The sequence below is a fragment of the Orcinus orca genome, chromosome 16 (genome assembly GCF_937001465.1).
Source record: "Orcinus orca chromosome 16, mOrcOrc1.1, whole genome shotgun sequence".
Lineage (NCBI taxonomy): Eukaryota > Metazoa > Chordata > Mammalia > Artiodactyla > Delphinidae > Orcinus > Orcinus orca.
The window spans coordinates 54,260,289-54,279,902 of NC_064574.1; the positions used below are offsets into that span (position 1 = coordinate 54,260,289).

Below are 19,614 nucleotides of genomic sequence, written 5' to 3' on the forward strand. Positions count from 1 at the left end.
AAAATAGGTAAATGGAGGCAGGTGGTAAAAATAAAAATGCCCATCTCCTGATGCTAGGATCATTTCTATTTTGTAGGTGGGGAAACTGAGGCTTGGAAAGGTGGAGGCACTTGTCACAGTGGGTCTGTGGTGGAGCTGGGACAGCAGCACAGCATCATCTGCGGGCACTTTCAGCTCATCTCCTCCCCCAACCACAGCCTCACCTCCTGCTGCTTGCTTGTCCCTGTCCCCTCCCTCTTTCCTGATCTGTCCTTGGGGCTGCCAAGTCACTCCAAGACACCTGGGTGAGCATTAGGCTCATCCTGAAGACAGCGGGAGTTGTCACAAGGCCACAGTCCCATTAATCCTGTCAGTTTCAGAGGACCATTCCCAAGGCAGAGGGTCATCGATAGCATCATCTCCATCTTCTTTAATGCTAATTACTTTTCTTCCCATGTCAACGTAAAAATCATCTTAAATGTCCTCATTAAAGCGAATGTGATTTCTGACCACAGAATCATCAACTCAGCCTGAGAAAGACTTTCAGGGGAGACAGTGTTCTCTGAGCCACAAATGGCAATTCTGAGTGATTTAGAATATCAAGTTTGTATGATTTTTAATCATTAATGGAGATGTAAAAACATATTTTATACACAATCTTTTATCTTACACTTATTTTTATATTTCTCTATAACAGTTCATTGCAATGCATATATCACCATTACATCAGACATTTATGGCTCCATTAAAATTCAATGCCATCATAAATTTGGACCGGTTAAAGTGGTGACATTTGTAACAGCTTCCACAAGGACATATTTTATATTTAAAGTGAAACTTCAAGAAGAAACTTTAAAGAAAAAAAATCCTTGTAGGGAAGGAGTGGGATATAAGATTTTCCTGCTGTCTAAAACACTGTCTACTGCCTACCCTAATACCTGTTGTATTAAGAAGCCAGACTTTTGCTAAATACTAGGGGAGCTATTTCCAGTATATAGGGATTAACAAGAATCATATGATAATGCTTTCATTGACTAGAAATGCTCCGCTCTGCCCAGTCCTTTGGCAAACTGAGACCTGGGAGAATTTCGGAAGTAAGGGAAAATATTAAATGAGACTTTTAAACAATGCAGTGTCCATATAATGAGAGCTTTTCTGATTCTGGAGTGTAAGAGTTTTCGGAGAGGGATAGAATGAGGGGCTTTTGTTTTTCTATCATTTGGTCCAAGATGGTGAGTGCTTCTACTGGGAAATTTAAGGTCTGTCTCTCTCTCGCTCTTTTTCAATCCATCAGAAGGTATTAGAGCAGTTTTTGTGAGCCCAGTGCTTTTATAGATGATTTGAAAAGTAAAAATGGGGATATATTCCTCATTGTGATGGAACCTACTATACTAGGATACCCTCAAAGGAAAGGACTTTTGCATCCTCAGGAGCCGTGACAATATCTGACACATGTTTGATATCCACTAACACCCTTTGTTCAATTCACTGGAACTATTGGACAAGGCATCCAACAAAAACAACTTTGGACAATAAGCACCCAACTGGGCATGACTGAGGGTCTGGTTGTACTGGACAGAATAGGTATCACATATGACTTCCAGGCAAGAGGAGTGTGTGAGGACTGTGCAAGCCCGAGCTGGGTTCATGGAAGAATGAGGCTTCAGGTGGGTACGATTTGACCCTCCAGAAGTAGCACAAAGGATACTCTAGGCTGGAAGAACCAGGTGGGCTGAGTAAGAGCAACTTCAAGAAACTCCCTGGAGAGAGAGCTGGCTGAGGGGTGGGATCAAGGTGTCCTTGAGCTTAGTCAGCCTCAAGATCTGTGTAATAACCAAGGGCAATAAAATCTCACTGAGCATGTGTTGTCAGGCAGGATGCCTGTGTGCATAATAAAGATAGCAAAGGTCTGTTTCCACCTGCTGTTGGCCTGGTTCTCTTCTAAGTTCTTTTCTCAGAGGAACCCACTGTTGTTCTCATAACCCTCAAAGGTGGAGCTTCTGCTATGTTCTGGCTGGAGAGAATGGAGAAAAGGAATAGATATGCAGATGTTAGATGCGTTCTCTGTTTCTCCCCTGTTTCTCCAGGAGAGAGTCCACTCACCTGAAGAAATAGAAGCTGGAACACTCATGTCCCAGGGGTAAATTTACTAGGGATATTTGGTGGGAGACTTTTGTTCTTTGAATTTTTACTGACTGATGCCACTGGTTGTGGGTTGTAATCAAGTTTTGTCAGAGGCAATGCCATGAAATCGGAGAAATCAGAGTTCTTTTAAACCAAATAATGCCCGTCCAGAGCATGCCCTGGGGAGGGAGGAGGTTTTTATGTTCTCCCAAGGAGATCATAACAACTTAGTGCTGTGCCATCCAACACAGGAGCCATCAGCACATGTCACTTAGCACGTGAAACACGCCCAGTGTCACAAATTAAAATCATCATGTTTTTTATGTATTAGGTTAACTAAAACATTTAAAAATAATTTTTCCTATTTTTTCTTGTTTTAGTGTGGCTACTGGAAAGTTTAGAATCCCATGTATGGGTTGCATTGTATTTCTATCGGATAGCGCTTTCTTAGAGTGCATCCTCTCAGTAGAAAGGACATGTCTTATGAAATAGAGAAAGACTTCTGAAGGGCTCCTTCCTCCTGTCACCAGCTTCTGGGCTGGGACCTGCTTTAGTATAAAACTTTCAACCACATCTGACTGGTTACCATGCCCTGAAAACACTCATACCTCTTTGCCTTTGCTTGTGCCACACTCTCCCTCTGGAGTTCTTTCCTGTTACCTCTCACCTTGCTCGCCTGGCATGCTCCTTCACATTCCTCAAACCCCATCTCAAAAGCTTCCTCCTTGTAGCTGCTCTTTAGTTAACTTCTCTGTCCTCTGGGCTTCCACAGCACCTGGAACCCACTTTCTCCACTATTACTCTAATCAGCTTGTGTTTTAGTTACCTGCTCACAAATCCATCTCCATAGCTGCTCATGGAATCCCTTGAGGCCAGAGACTCAGTGATTTTGAAGTCACTGGAGGCAGTGTGGACTACTGGAGCTGGCTCAAACCAGATCAGAAGAAGCACTGTGTGTGTCTCTTCCTAACTCCACATTCAGCAGCTTCCTGCTGATAACTTGAAATTGGCCACAGTGGAGTATTGACACCACAGGAATTGGCAAACAGTGAACATCAGGGCTTTTAATGGAATGAGGGGAGGGAGAGAGACAGTGATTAAACATTTACCTGCTCACACTGATCTCAGTTAAAATGAAGTAAAAGGCTTTTGCCACCTGAATCAGCCTCAGAAAACGGTGGTCATTTTCTTGTGATTAGGTGACCTGTATGTGAAGAAATGTCTCTTTCTCTCCATCCAGGCAGTTTAAGGAGCTCTCTCTGCAGGCTCTAATATTTAGGGTCTGGTAGAGAGATGTTGGATTAGACTGGGTGATTATAAAGTTTCTTCCCAGCTCTAAAATTCACTGATTCTGGGCATTATGCATATCACTTGCAAGTAATTAACATTAATAATGCCCCACATTTGTGCAGCCCTTATCTTTCTTTTTTCCCAAAGAGCTTTCCTATCCATTATGTCATTTGACACCTCTCAGAAGCCACTGAATAGAGAAGTTAATATATCTGGGGTAGACATCTACTTAAATTCAAATAGATTTGCACATAGTTGACCTTGGTCTCAGAGAGGGGATGGGGGCCACAGGGTGACAGTGGATCATAATGTTCTCAGTCCAGTAGGATGAACTATGAGGGTCAGAGAGGGCAAGACAATTACCCAAAGTCACACAAACACAGAACAGCAAAACTTCATCAGCTCTAGGATTGCACTGAAGGTGAGGAACATTTGCTGTGGGTGGTCACCCAGAAGAACTGAAAAATAGCATATCTATATAATATCAGCTATTTTAATAGAAGGAAAAAAGTGCACTGTCTCAAAACTGAGATAGCTTATCTTTGATTCCAAACAGCTGAACATTCTATCCGTTTGGAGGGCTCCCTTCCATTTTTGCCACTCACCGAGCTGTTTGAGCCTCATAATCATGGTGCTGGGCTTCCCAGGAGGCTGCTTGCTTCATGGGTCACAGAATCCTTCTTTTCCCCTCCAGAGAGAATTCTCCCCACCCAAATCGAAGATGAACAGGCATTTTACAAATGTTTCAGAAAGGGTTGGTAACTCATCTCTCTGAATTACCTGTGATAAGAGAACCTATTAGGAAGCTAAGGAGGAGAAGCAATTTGGGTTGCATGAAACTACTGAGTAATTTAGACAACGCCTGGACATAGAACTTTGCTCACTCCTCACTTGGGATTCGTACAGCTCTGAGACACATATTGTGTTTCAAAGTAGACTGAAGGAAATAACTTTAGAGCAAAGGAAAACATGTACAAAACATCATTCAAAAAAGAATGCAAATATTTGTGTGTGCACATGTGTGTACTGAACTTTAATAATGCCCCCCAGTGACAATAATAACTGAATAATAACAATGAGTATAGCTCAGTCCTCATAATGTGCTTATAAAATTCTAGAAATAAAGATTTCAGTGCCATTACATAGAAAATTTAAGAGAAAAATATCTTGGTATATCTTGTAAGTTGTCTATAAATTCTACACTTTGTACACTAGTTATTACTTTACTGTTTATTCTCAAAAATGTTTAGAATATAATTGTGTAGAATTTCAGCTGCATTTTTCACTTGAGAAAGAGTTAAAACTCTGCTTCTATGTGGCAGACAGAGAGAATCTCTCCAATATGTGCAGTGAAATTTCCTCTCTAAGAGCTGTCTGTAGGGCCTGCCCTCCCTTGGTGTGTTGGAGCCAGCTCATACTGGCTGGGAAGAATAGATTGTCTAATTTTAGGGAAATCTGCCAGTTGGTTGGTGTCATATTGGCACCTTGAAATTGGCCATTGTTGGAATATTTACACCATGGAAACCAGAAAACACTACAAGTCAGTGATTTTCACCTAGAGAGCTGGGTGGTTACGCATTTATCATGCCACCACTGCTATTCTCTCTATATAGGGTACTACTCCATTTATATCATTCTATCTCTTTGAATTTACATATCCATGAACAAGCAGACAACCATGTGGAAGTCATAGAGTCTTAATAGGAAAACCAAAGACCTGAACCCTGCAAAAGCAGAAACAATAAAGGATTCCCTACTCCTTACCCATTAACCTGTAGGTATTTGATAATTATCTAATATAGCCTGTCTTTTTTTTCCTTTTCCTAATCTAGCTTAACAGTCCTCAAGCTTTAGTGCATGAGTTAATGTACAAGTGTTGATAATGCAAAACCACATGTGTGGTACTTTATGGGAGTATTAGGGGCTTTTGAGGGTAGCTTTGGCCACAAAAGTATTTTACTGGAGTTGGCAAAATATGGTAGTTGGAACCCAGAATTCCTGGTTTTGAATCTAGGCTCTGCCACACGAGCTATTTTACCCTCTCTAAGCTTTAATTTCTTCATCAGTAGAATGAGAACAAGAATGATACCTTACCTCTAAAGTTCTTATTAAATGTGTTCATATATGTAACATGCTTAGTATCACTCCTTGGACCTAGTTAGTGCTAGGTGCATTTTAGTTATTATTATTATAGAGGAGTGTTTTAGTTGATGATCTTGGTAGCTGAGTGAGGGTTAGATTGGATGGAACCAAGACTGGGAGAGTCTTGGTTAGAAGCCCATTGCTTTGGTCCAGCCTGACCCTGTTGAATGAATCACTGATGCCATGTGGCTGTTGGGTGTTACATAGACTAAGCCAGTGGCTTCTCCTGAAACTTAGCCTATGATGGAAAGGGCCTTGGTTGACCATTAAAAAAGACCACTTTCCCTAGGGATTTATTTTACCAGCTTCCATCCAATTCATTTGGCACTGGAGGGCATGATGAAGAGGGGAGAACGGTAGCAGATAAACTTCGAGAGCACGCAGGCCCCAGATCTTGGAAGTCCTCAGAGGTCATGGTGAAAGTCTGGATATCCTAGTAAGCATAATGAAAAGTTATGAACAAATTTAGGCACTAGGTAGGCACTAGAAGAGATACAAAGATGTAGTCGGTCACAGGGACTTGCAGACTAGAAAGGTCCACACCCTCCCCTTTGTCAGTTGTAGCTTAATCTCATGAGTCCAGTTCTTACATTTTCCAGATGAGCAGAAAGATCCCTTCTTACCTCCTGCAGTGGACTGACATGCAAAACGCCACGGGATTTTTAGTACATTGTGATAATTATAGGGAAAGGGCATGCAAACTGCGGGATTTCCTTAAGAAAACTGGAAACCCTACAGAGAGGGCAGTGAGAAAAGATTAGCATAGCTTCCCTGGTGCCTCTTCCTCTCTCAGTTGCTCATAAATAGCCTCCGTGAGGACCATATTTGCTGTGAATTTCGTCGCATCTCTCAAATGCCCTGGCTGGTCTTTTACCTCCTTCCACGTCCAGGTCCTGTCTCATGTCCAGGGGCCAATAATAAAGATAAATTTGAAAAGTAATGGATAAAGACCCAATCCTTGTAGAGCAATAAAATTTATCGTGGCTTAACTAATCTGGCACCATTTATGCCTGCCACCTGCCTTCCCAACCATCGAATGACTAATTGATAACTAATTTCCTCAATTTGTACTTCATTACTTATTGCAGCAGAAAAGCTTACGCCTAACTCTACGAATCACATTGACTCCATGAAATCAGCAGAGATGGTATTTGCCAGAGTTCTTGGCAAATTGACCACCTTTTCAGGAAAAGTGACCTCTTCTCAATCATACACCTAACAGATACTGCTTTTTCAGTGTGTGTCAGGAACTGGGCTAAGCATGTTGCATTTGTATAATTAAAGGTTGTGCTAGATGATAAAACTGAAGTAGCTTATCACAACAGAAGTTTATTTCTTTATCAATAACTTCTTAATTCAGGTGTTCCTGGTTGGCAAAGGATGGGGGAGCTTTGGTCCATGCAGTCATTCAAGTTGATTTAGTCCCCAAATTAAGCTCAGATGATCCGCCAATCATTACTGAATAGCTTCCAAGGTTGCCCTTTGTGTTGGCATTCAGCCAGCAGACGAGGGAAAGAGCATGGAGGGGCATAGGTGGGAAGCTTTTAATGGGCTAGCCTAGAAGAATACATCATTTCAACTCATACTGCACTGGTCATAACTCAGGAACAGTAGGCCTGGGAAATATAATATAGATGTGAGCCAAGAGGAAGTGGGTTTTGTTGGATGCGTTGCCACACACTGCGATTTCATTTAATCCTTACAACAATGCTATGAGGTTGGCCATTATCCCCACTTTACAGATGAGGAAACTGAGACTTGGAGAGGTTCAATAACTTGCTTAAGGTCAAAGAGCTAGAAAGTGGAGGAACAGAGTCTTCAACTCAAGTTATCTGTCCAGTTCAAAGTCCATGCTTTCAACCACTGTGCTAAACTACTTCTATCAAGTCTTAAGCAATGGGAAGGTCTGGCAATGAATCCTTTTCCCTCCCTATACTCTGGTCAACATGAACGTACTTGACGCCGACCCACCATGAAGTTCTCCACTTCAGAGGTGAGCTGTTACCCCTGCCTACAACACGGACTCTTCTGGTGAAAGCAGACCCAGGACATCTTGTGAACTTCCAGAAACCCAGGTTGGGGTTCCCGATGGTGCCCAGGTTCAGTGACAGTGAATTCTGAGGCTGACCATCCACATGTGCTTCCTCTGCGGGAGGCACAGAGCAAGTGTCAAACTGAGCCAGGAAAGACTCCACATAATTAAAGCTTTTCTGAACTCTGCCATCCATTGACTTTGTGATGCTAACAAGTGATGCTATTAATCCTACATATTCTCGGTTTTTCATTTGTTTGTGGGGGAAAAATGTTGAAGGCGATATTGTGGTATTTATCCTTGGAATAATGTTGCCATAGTTACCTCTCGACTTTATTATACCAGTGGTGCAATAGTTGAAGCAGGGGGACCTGGAGATGCTCTCGTAACTATGAGCTTGGTCCCCAGGATGGGCATGAAATGTGCCTCTTAGATTGGGGGGAAAAGAAGGGAGCTTGGCCCCAGCAGTTAATTCCAAAACGCAGCACAGCAGTCCTGTGTATTTGATGAGGGTGTTGCTTGGTGATGTCCAGAGTGAGCCATTTCTATGAAGTTGCTTTGTTTTCACATTGTTTTATAGTGACACTCTTAGAATGCTAGAATGTAGTGTCTCCATGGAAACTGGAAATGTACAAAATTAAGACCCAGAATAGGAAAGCTCCTATGAGCACAGTTCTGCTGATCCCTAATAAAGAAATGATGTATTGCAACTACAAGGTGTTGGATGTTAAAAGAGACAGGGAATGATAAATTTGACATCCTAATCTAACCAAAGGCCTTCACTTTTTGGACATGGTGGAGAAAGGTTATGAGCGCACATCCAGGTAATTGTGGTCTGTCAGACAGGAGGAAGGCTCCTTAATACCCCATTGTGGGGAAATAGCTACTGACCCTCCAAGGAAAGTGCACCTTGACTCCACTTCCCTGTTGAGCCCATTCAGAAACAGTTAGTGGGACATGAGAGAGGCAGCGTGATACAATGCAAAGACGAGGCATTTGCAGTCAGAACAGGATTAAGTCTCAGCTCCTCCATTCACCATCTTTTGACTTTAAGCAAATCTGTTCAGCTTGCTGAACCTCTGTTGCCACATCCATAAAATGGGGGTGAATAGTGTGTACATTTCTGAAGTGTTGTAGCATTGAAAGCATGCACACACACACACACTTTATAAATATGTTTGTTTCCTTTCTTCACTTTTCTTCAGATATTTATTTTTAGCAGTGTTGGAAGGGGTTCTTTAGCCTGACTACTTATATAGAAGGACAAGGTTTAGTTTAGAATGTCTGAATTAATAATGGCATAATGGCATGAAATGTTCAGCTTTACAGAATAGTCAATGGAAACATGAGGCCCTCTTCGGGTATACATGCTGTTTGTTCACGGTGGGGATTGGCGAAGTCAGATGCGTGTCTGTTCTGATGCTCCCACTTCTTTTGTGGCTCCTCCTCCGAGTCTCTCACGGTCCTGCCTGTTTGATCCCTGACTTCTCTTTTGCCTCCCTCTACACACATCTCACACATTCGCTGAAATGCCATCCAATTCTATCAGGACATTCAAATACACAGAATTCTCAGGCTCTCTTTTTGCAGTCACTGCAAGTTCAGAGCCTTGTCAACAATTTGTGTAACTATTCCCATCTCTGCTTTTAAAAAAAATTATTAAAAAATTTTAACCCCCTCTATTGAAGTATGCTGACATACAAAACCTGTGAACATATTTAATGTATACAAGTTGATGAGTCTGGAGATAAGTACACACCCATGAAACCATCACCACAATCTATGCCATAAACACAACGTTATCTCCAAAACTTTCCTTCCACCCTCTTTATTATTATTTTGTGATAAGAGCACTTAACATAAGATCTACTCTCAGCAAATTTTTAAGTATGTAACGCAGTATTGTTCACTGTAAGCTCTATGCTGTAAGTAAATCTCTAGAACTTGTTCATCCAATATAGCTGTACCCTTTGACCAACATCTCTCTGTTCCCTCCACATCCAGCCCCTGGCAACCACCCTTCCACTCTCTGCTTCTGAGTTTGACTATTTTAGATTCCTCCTTTAAGTGGTATCTTGCAGTATTTGTCCTTCTGTGTCTGGCTTATTTTGCTTAACATAATGTCCTCAGGTTCATCCATGTTGTCACAAATGTCAGGATTTCCTTCTTTTCTGAGGCTGAATACTATTCCATTGTATGTATAGATCACATTTTCTTTATTCATTAATCCTTTGATGAACATTTAGGTGGATTCCATGTCTTGGCTATTATGAATAATGCTGCAGTGAACATGGGGGTGCAGTATCTCTTTGAGATTCTAATTGCATTTCCTTTGGCTACATACCCAGAAGTGGGATTGCTGGAGCACATGGTAATTCTATTTTTAATTTTTGAAGGACCTCTATACTATTTTCCATAGTGGCTGCACCAATTTACATTCCCACCAACAGTGCACAAGGGTTCCCTTTTCTCCACATCCTTGTCAACAACTGTTATCTTTCTTTTTGTTTTTAATATAATAACCATTCTAACAGGTGTGAGGTGCTATCCCATTGCTGTTCTTAATGGCACAGAATGGAAGGAGGTTCCTTTACTTCCAGTGCCAAGCGCCTGCTGGATCTCTACTTGGTTAGAACCAAAGCTCTCATAACTAATCTCAATCCCTGTCTGAATGCTCTGTGGTATTTCCCACAGGCCTCTACCTTTCTCTAAAAAGATAGCAGTTGTGACTCTCTGTCATGAGCAGTGTTTTTCTGATCTGCCTGATCTCACTTAGTATAAGGAAAAAATATTCTGCTCTGGTTTCTGGCACATGAAACTGCTCTTCCTCACCAGCGCAGGGAAGCCTTGATACTACTTGAGTGTCTTTATCAAACAGCCTTAACACTGCAACCACCTACAGTTTCACGATTGAAAACTTCCATGCTCCCTTCTGTGTATGCTTCAACTGCACTGCAAGTGTGGGTTTCTGTGATCTTATAGATTGCTATTAATACCTCATTGCGTTAAAAAACCTTCCCTTTAAACCTCAGTATGCTGAGACATGTCGAGATTAACTAAATGATGAATAAATGGCAGGAACTTTTAATTTTAAAAATATTTACTGAGTAGCTGTTCCATGTCACATAATGTCCTAGACATTGGTAAAGTGACCAGCTTGTCTAGGTTTGTCTGGGATTTTTTCCCAGTTTTATCACTGAAAGTCCCATGTCCTGGGGAATTCAACAGTCCCAGGCAAACCAGGGCAGTTACCTTAAGCTCTAGGGGTAAATTGGTGAACAAGACCTCCTCCCTCAAGGATCTGACAGTCTAATGAACCAGAAAATAGAAACAAACACGCAGCAGTTCCACTCCTAGTTATAGACCCAAATGATTTGAAAACAGGTCCTCTAACAAATACATGTCAACGTGTCCGTAGCAGCTCTATTCACAGCAACCAAATGGTAGAAACAGCCCAAATGTCCATCATCAGATGAATGGATATTCAAATTCTGGTCTATCCATACAATGGAATATTATTTAGCCATAAAAGGAATGAAATAACTGATACATGCTGTAACATGGGTGAACTTAGAAAACGTCTCGCTAAGTGAAAGAAGACAAAAAAAGCTCACATATTGTGCGATTCCATTTATATGAAATATTCAGAGTAGATAAGGCTACTTCTGAAGCGTATATAAGAATGTGAAATCTGTAATTGCCCTGCTTCTAAAATGGTTCTTTAGCTACTCTGCTGCAGTGAGAAAGATCTGGCCCAGCCATTTGGTAGTTACTCTTTCCAAGTATTTCCTAGGGAACATATTCCTAGAGGCTCTTGGGCTAAAATGATGAAAATAATTGGACATGGCAGGTTCTCTGAAGAAGCCATTCAGCGTCCAGTGACTTGGGTGCTGGGGTCCTTACCCCAGGGTAAGGACCAGAGCATCTTAGTTCTGGCTCTTACACAGTTTCCCTCGACGGAGTGACTCCAGAATCAAAGAAAGTTTAAACACCCCCCAGGAGACAGTGCTGGGCACAAGCTTCCATGGGGGAGTTTGATTTCTGCTTCCGCCCTTGACCCTGCATCCTAGGACAGGTATACCCCCCAAGATGTACATCATCACCTATAAAATGGGGACAAAGATAGGTGTGTTGTAAGGATACGTATTTCCCCTCAAAGCCAGGAGTGTATGCTGTCTGGAAAATAGCAAGCACTCAATAATTATTAATTTTCTCCATTCTTTCCTCTTCATCCTAAGATTTAATTAAGACATATTGTTAAAGCTATGAATAAGCAGTTCATAGGAAGGGAAATCTAAATGACCAGCACACATGGAGAAATGTTCAGGCTGGCTAGCAACAAAGGATTGAAAAGTGAAACAACAAGACATCATTTGTCTCCTACAAAGTTGGCCAAAGAAAGGAAACAAAAGTCAATGTTGCCAAAGAGTTTGGAAGCCAGGCACTTGCATCCTAGGCTGGTAGCAGTACAACTTGGAACAACGTTTTGGGGGGCGATTTGGCAATAAGATAAATATGCTTGTTTCAGAAGCCTTAAATGCACACTTGTGTTTTGACCTGGCAATTCCAGTTCGAGAAATTTGTCCTCAGGGAATAATTAAGGATGTGCTGGCAAACTTAGCCACAGAAGGCACTCTATAAATAGTTGTTAAATGAAGGAGTGAGCGATGCTCATCACTACATTGTTTATAATAATGAAAATTCCAGTAAAAGGAAAAATCAAATAAATTATGGTCTGGCCATAAAATGGAATCCTCTGCAGCCATTAAATCTGATTTGGTAAACACATTTGGATAACTCTGTCATTTACATGGGCCTGGGAAGATATTTCTGATTCCTTGAGTGAAAAAAATTATGTTAAATGACAGATCGTATGGCTATGGCTTGTTTAAAAATATGTATCCACAAATAAGATGGGAAAGAAAAACTCTCGAAGGGTGTACAGCACAACGTGAAAAGCCGTTATTGCTGAATGGTGTGACACCATGAATGATTTTTATTCCCTTCTTTCGGCTTTTCTGTGTATTCTGAGCATGTACTATTTGCACATATTTTTTAAAAACTTAATGTTAAAATAGAGGGACTCGCTAAGATGGGGGTGGGTGGTTAGAAACCAAGATAAGAAACTAGGACAAAAATGTGCTAGTCAGGAGAACGTAGGGTGTCTGGCTAGGTTAAAAGAGTTGCATGATTTGGGCAGCCTTCCCTTCCTTTCCTGTGTCATTTTAAGCTCTCTTGACTGCAGATCAACCCTCAGACCTCGGGAGGCTTGATTTGGCTGCACCCTCCTTAGGATGTGTCATGTCTGGGAAACACACAAATGCTCTTCTTTGTCTTTGCTGCTCGTGGCCCGAATTGGCTGTGCTTGAGGGTGACTCACTCCTGGCTGTGTGCATTGATGAGAGCTGGTTTGTACCTGGAAATCAGAGTGCACACCTGTCCCTTAAGCTCTGAAGACAGCCTGGACCAGCATCCTGGAGAGAGAAAGCCAGCTCCCAGCCACGAGGAAAGACCCCAGCTCAGGAGGCCCTTGTGGGGAAGGGGATGTGTTTACCTTTTTTGCTCCCCAGATTTTCGCTGAGTAAATTGCTGCGATGGATCATAATTGCTTTTCATTTTATTTTTAAAGATTGCTGCCAAGGCAGTCTGCCTGTCTCCTGAAGTCAGCACAAATCTGAGGACGCTTTACTCCAAGGGAATATTTTTAAAACTTGGGTTTGAAAAGTGATTTCCACCCGATAATGAGCAGGTCGAGGTCCCACAGACCATGGTGACTCGGTTGCACTTCAGACCCAGAGATTCACAAAGCTCATCAGCTCGTTCCTTTCACTCAGGTCTTTGCTGAAATGCCACATCCAGAAAAAACCCTGCTCCGAGCTTCCTGTCTAAAATAGCACCTTCTTCTGTCGGCTTTCCTGGATCATTTTTTTTTCCCCCCAGGAATCTATCCCTCCCTGGCATTATATTATTTCTTTATTCTCTCTATCCCCCAAGAAGGATGCATGCACCTCAAGTATTCAAGTGCTGTATCTTTTTCATGGCAGCATCCCTGTGGTTAGAACTGGGGCAGGCACATAGTAGGAGCCCAGCAAGTATTCGACCACATGAATATGTGAGAGGATGTGAAAGTCTTTTACAAGCTGAAAGATGCTGTGGGGCAGAAAAATGCGGGGCAGGATGGTATGGTTGCATTTGGGCTTCTGAACTCTCCAGCTCACCACCAATGCCATCTGGGCCCCATGTCCCATTGGCCTTGAGTTTCCCTTGGTGGGAAGATAGGGCTCCAAGCTGTTGGCTGCTCTGTCTCACACGTACTGCCAAGCTGGCTTCCACCATCCAACTGGGCTGAACTCACTGGTATTGCAGACCACCCTCAGCACTCCAGAAGCAAAGACAGTAACAGCAGTAAACTGCGGGGCTGGGAACACTTACATTCTCCCTTTCTCGTTCTTTCCATTAGTGCCTAGAACTCTGGGAATGGGCATTTTTTTTAAATATATATTTATTTTTGCTATTTATTTTATATTTATTTTTGCTGTGTTGGGTCTTCGTTTCTGTGCGAGGGCTCTCTCCAGTTGCAGCGAGCGGGGGCCACTCTTCATCACGGTGCGCGGGCCTCTCACTATCGTGGCCTCTCTTGTTGCGGAGCACAGGCTCCAGACGCGCAGGCTCAGTAGTTGTGGCGCACGGGCTTAGTTGCTCCGCGGCATATGGGATCTTCCCGGACCAGGGCTCGAACCTGTGCCCCCTGCATTAGCAGGCGGATTCTCAACCACTGTGCCACCAGGGAAGCCCGAATGGGCATTTTTTACTTGCAGAAAAGCGAGAGCTGTATGTGCAGAGGCTGCAGAGTCAAACACCAGTCTGAGTTGCTTCGCTGGCTGATTCTGAAAACACAGGGCATTCCTCCTCCCTCGGGGTGAGTCCAATACCTGCCATTTTGGGTTCCATTGAAAAAATGCCATGTTTCTCAGCATTTTTACAGAAAAGTCACAGCAGCTACCTGCTAGACAGTCATTGCTTTAGTATGCACCTACCATATGCCAGGCACTGAGTATATAACAATGAACTAGACAAAGTCCCTGCCCCCATGGGACCTCTTCATGCCCTTTCATACCACTTCAACCAGTGGTAACTGGTTGAGTTTGGGAGAGAAGAGCCAAAGGTCTATTTGATACCCAATCAATTATCATATTTTGTTACGAGTTTTTAATGGTAGCTTTTTCAAAAAGACATGGGCATTGAAATTTGACTCCCCCCACCCTGACCTCCTGGGAAAACAACTGGTGGATTGTTAAACCTGGCACTTTATGAAACCACATTCATTTGCTTTGGTTTTGGGGGTACTCTGCTGCCAGGTACCCTTGGCCCTGCCCTAGTTGGGTCTGAGCTCCAGTGATCAGAGGTATGAATGTTCTTGGGGAGTGGACATATGAATTTTCTGAGCCATCTACTTCAGTTTGGCTGAAAATAGCCTCTCAGCTCCCACCTAAGGGCTTCCCAATAATTAGAAGCGATGCTTGCAAATCCTTGTGGACACATTGGGAAAGAGACCTGTAACATTTGCTGGTGCTTTGTGATTTGTAAAACACATCAACAAGCACCCTGTGAATCTTGCTCTGACACGTGCAGCGGCGTGGACTTACGCAAGTGTTTATCCTTCTTGGTCTATCAAATGGGCAACGTGATTTCGTTTCCTAAGGCTATTATGGGAACTGAGTGAGATGCTGTATGCAGAGTGCCCACTTCTGTGAGTGGCATATAATAAGTGTTCAATACATTTTAGTGATTAAAAACATGAGAATGGTTCTAATGAAAGGTAGGCAGGGAAGATTGTATTCACCTTACTTGAGGGATGGAGACACTGGAGCTCAGAGAGGTTATTTGGCCCAAGTCCAAGTATTCAGAGGTGAGGATACTAAATCCAGGTCAGAGAGTATAACATGCCCTAGGCACCTCTCTTGGGCTTCTGACCAGGTCCCAGACTGTAGGCATCTGCACACAGAGGATGGGTACTTACCCCCGACCTTTCCATACAACTCCCCTTTCACTTACATCTTGGGGAAATCACAGAAGCTAAGGCAACACCCCCTCTGCCATAGAGGTCCTCTCTATCCCTTCCCACCAAGTCCCAACTCATTTCCCTTAATCTCTCATTAGGGAGCCACTATCTCCAAACTCATCTAGTCTTTAAATGTCTACTGATGGTTTATGCTATGTCTTGCAGATAATGAGTCCTCTACATTTAGTGCCCATCATCTTACTGCAGGGTTTTGTTTGTCTGTAAGTTTGCTTCTCGTTCTGGTTTTCAAGTTGCAGAAACTTATGTCTCAGTCACTTGTGCAAGGCAACTCCCACCCTTTGAGACGGAGTCTGTGTCTTTCACACCGTGAGTGTCCCCTCTAGAGCCCCTGGCTTAGAGCTGGGCGTTCAGTACTGACCACAGATTAAAAGGGCAGGGGTGGGTCGATGGAAAGGCTGCAGATGTAATCTGGATGCTTCATGACAGCAGCTCATCTTAGGTTCTTAGGGCCCATGCTCTTTTCCTGACTTCAGGATAAAGTAGGGAGCTGCTTGTAGGTGTGGGATTATGGGAAGGAGGGGGATTCTTTACATCCAGGTAGGTCAGGATGGGATGCTGTCCAGAGGCCATCCATGGAAATCCATAACTGAGATAAACGGAGACATGAGAGTGAAAGGTGGTGGCCGAACCTCCTAGAGAAATGGAAATAAAAACAAAAATAAACAAATGGGACCTAATGAAACTTAAAATCTTTTGCAAAGCAAAGGAAACCATAAACAAGACGAAAAGACAACTCTCAGAATGGGAGAAAATATTTGCAAATGCAGCAACTGACAAGGATTAATCTCCAAAATATACAAGCAGCTCATGCAGCACAATATCAAACAAACAAACAACCCAATCCAAAAATGGGCAGAAGACATAAACAGACATTTCTCCAAAGAAGATATACAGATTGCCAGCAAACACATGAAAGAATGCTCAACATCATTAATCATTAGAGAAATGCAAATCAAAACTACAATGAGATATCATCTCACACCGGTCAGAATGGCCAGCATCAAAAAATCTACAAACAATAAATGCTGCAGAGGGTGTGGAGAAAAGGGAACCCTCTTGCACTGCTGGTGGGAATGTAAACTGATACAGCCGCTATGGAGAACAGTATGGAGGTTCCTTAAAAAACTAAAAACAGAACTACCATACGACCCAGCAATCCCACTACTGGGCATATACCCTGAGAAAACCATAATTCAGAAAGAGTCATGTACCACAGTGTTCATTGCAGCTCTATTTACAGTAGCCAGGACATGGAACCAACCTAAATGTCCATCGACAGATGAATGGATAAAGAAGATGTGGCACATATATACAATGGAATATTACTCAGCCATAAAAAGAAATGAAATTGAGTTATTTGCAGTGAGGTGGATGGACCTAGAGACTGTCATACAGAGTAAAGTAAGTCAGAAAGAGAAAAACAAATACCGTATGCTAACACATATATATGGAATTTAAGAAGAAAAAAAAATGTCATGAAGAACCTAGGGGTAAGACAGGAATAAAGACACAGACCTACTGGAGAACGGACTTGAGGATATGGGGAGGGGGAAGGGTGAGCTGTGACAGGGCGAGAGAGAGGCATGGACATATATACACTAACAAACGTAAGGTAGATAGCTAGTGGGAAGCAGCCGCATAGCACAGGGATATCAGCTCGGTGCTTTGTGACCACCTGGAGGGGTGGGATAGGGAGGGTGGGAGGGAGGGAGACGCAAGAGGGAAGAGATATGGGAACATATGTATATGTATAACTGATTCACTTTGTTATAAAGCAGAAACTAACACACCATTGTAAAGCAATTATACCCCAATAAAGATGTTAAAAGAAAAACAACAAAAAAACTAAAAATAGAACTACCATATGACCCAGCAATCCCACTACTGGGCATATACCCTGAGAAAACCATAATTCAGAAAGAGTCATGTACCACAGTGTTCATTGCAGCTCTATTTACAGTAGCCAGGACATGGAACCAACCTAAATGTCCATCAACAGATGAATGGATAAAGAAGATGTGGCACATATATACAATGGAATATTACTCAGCCATAAAAAGAAATGAAATTGAGTTATTTGTAGTGAGGTGGATGGACCTAGAGACTGTCATACAGAGTGAAGTAAGTCAGAAAGAGAAAAACAAATACCATATGCTAACACATATATATGGAATCTAAAAAAAATGGTTCTGAAGAACCTAGGGACAGAACAGGAATAAAGATGCAGATGTAGAGAATGGACTTGAGGACATGGGGAGGGGGAAGGGTAAGCTGGGACGAAGTGAGAGAGTGACATGGACATATATACACTACCAAATGTAAAATAGATAGCTAGTGGGAAGCAGCCGCATAGCACAGGGAGATCAGCTCAGTGCTTTGTGGCCCCTAGAGGGGTGGGATAGGGAGGGTGTGAGGGAGATGCAAGAGGGAGGAGAAATGGGAATATATGTATATATATATATAGCTGATTCACTTTGTTATAAAGCAGAAACTAACACACCATTGTAAAGCAATCATACTCCAATAAAGATATTAAAAAAAAAAAAAGGTGGTGGCCGAGTTCCCACATGGCCCACAAGTTGGGGAAGGGTGGGTGTTCAGAAAGGAATGGAGCATGGGGTGCAGGCACTCAGAGACACCTTACAGATGTCACACTCAGATGGACCTGTCCCAGTCTCACCTTGTCTGGGCATTCAAGCTCACAGACATCTCATTTCCTGCAATTGCCACCAGCCTTTCGAGTACTGTTATCCCTCGGTATCCTCAGGGGATTGGCTCCAGAAGCCCCCACAGATACCAAAATCCATGAATGCTCCAGTCCCTTATATAAAATGGTGCAGTACAATGAATACAGTCGGCCTCTTGTATCCACGGGTTTTTCACCTGTGTATACAGAATGCCAACTGTACAACAGGGCTTGCTGGGGTACTCTCAATATCTTCCCCATGGTATTTATAGGGTGGCTTTCCTCTTGACTCCTAAAAAGGCATAAATGAAGCTTTTTGTTTGAAAGGGGAAGACTGTTTACTGTAATTAGATATTTAAAAACGCTTATTAGTCGTCTTTGCTGGACCTAATACTCAGCAGTATCAGAATGAGAGGCTTTCAGCTCTGTCGCCTCCGCCTCCTTTCCTACCCCCAATACCATTCTTTGAGGATTCCTGTTTGCATTTCTCCTCAGTCCTTAAGCTTCATGACCATACTCTTGACCTAACGAAATCCCATTAGTTTCTCTCTGCAGATGAAAAAAATATATACATTTTTTCCAGTTAGAAAAGGTTAAGAAACAGTCAAGCCACCCAGCAGAGTGAGTGCACAGCTCACCCAGCTATGCAATTATCCAAAAATAACCCATTTCCATTTGCAAGAGTAGACTGCATTTAAATAAGCATTCTCTTCAAATAAACTTTCATTAAGTCAGATTTCTCTATAGTGTGCCTGCTAAATGAATGCGTGTGTGCCCTTGTGCGGTATGTACCATTTACTGCCACGCTTAGTTTTTGGAACATAAGAGAGGCTAAACTGTAATGAGATAAGTGAATGCATTTTGGCAGAGGTACCACTGACTTAACAAAGGAAACACTGAAATGTGCATCAAATGGGGGATAGTGAGATATCCGCGCTTCTGAAGAAATGGCTGTTAAAATTTTGTAGGATACCATGGCTTTTTCCCCCGTCGCATCTTATTAGAAACTCTGAATCCAACATGCCCTCACTGCTTAGACCCCTTTAGAATACCCTTTCCCTCCCTCCTCAGCAGCATCATTGCGAAGTGATGTGTGGCTGACAGGGACCATGGCTACAGGTGCAAAATGCAAAATACTATTTTTCTGGTGTTTTCAGCCCAAATGAAATACCGGCATGGATACTGTTCGAAACCTACCAGGTGGTAACATTTATTTTGGCTGAAACTCTGCATCGTCGCCAAAATCTGCTCTTCTGTGCATTACTGTTGTGTGAATTT

At 42.6% G+C, this 19,614-nt stretch overlaps 1 protein-coding gene and 1 long non-coding RNA gene across 12 annotated transcripts in view; both read left to right on the top strand.

The window, feature by feature from the left end:
* RBFOX1 (RNA binding fox-1 homolog 1) overlaps window positions 1-19,614 on the top strand; it is a 2,185,863-nt gene that overhangs the window by 480,334 nt on the left and 1,685,915 nt on the right. The gene's annotated exons all lie outside the window — the stretch shown is intronic.
* LOC125961531 (uncharacterized) overlaps window positions 5,142-19,614 on the top strand; it is a 69,787-nt gene continuing 55,314 nt past the window's right edge. The window contains exons 1-2 of the long non-coding RNA XR_007472356.1: window positions 5,142-5,167; window positions 14,386-14,486. This is a non-coding gene — a long non-coding RNA (uncharacterized LOC125961531). The remainder of the gene's footprint in view (window positions 5,168-14,385; window positions 14,487-19,614) is intronic.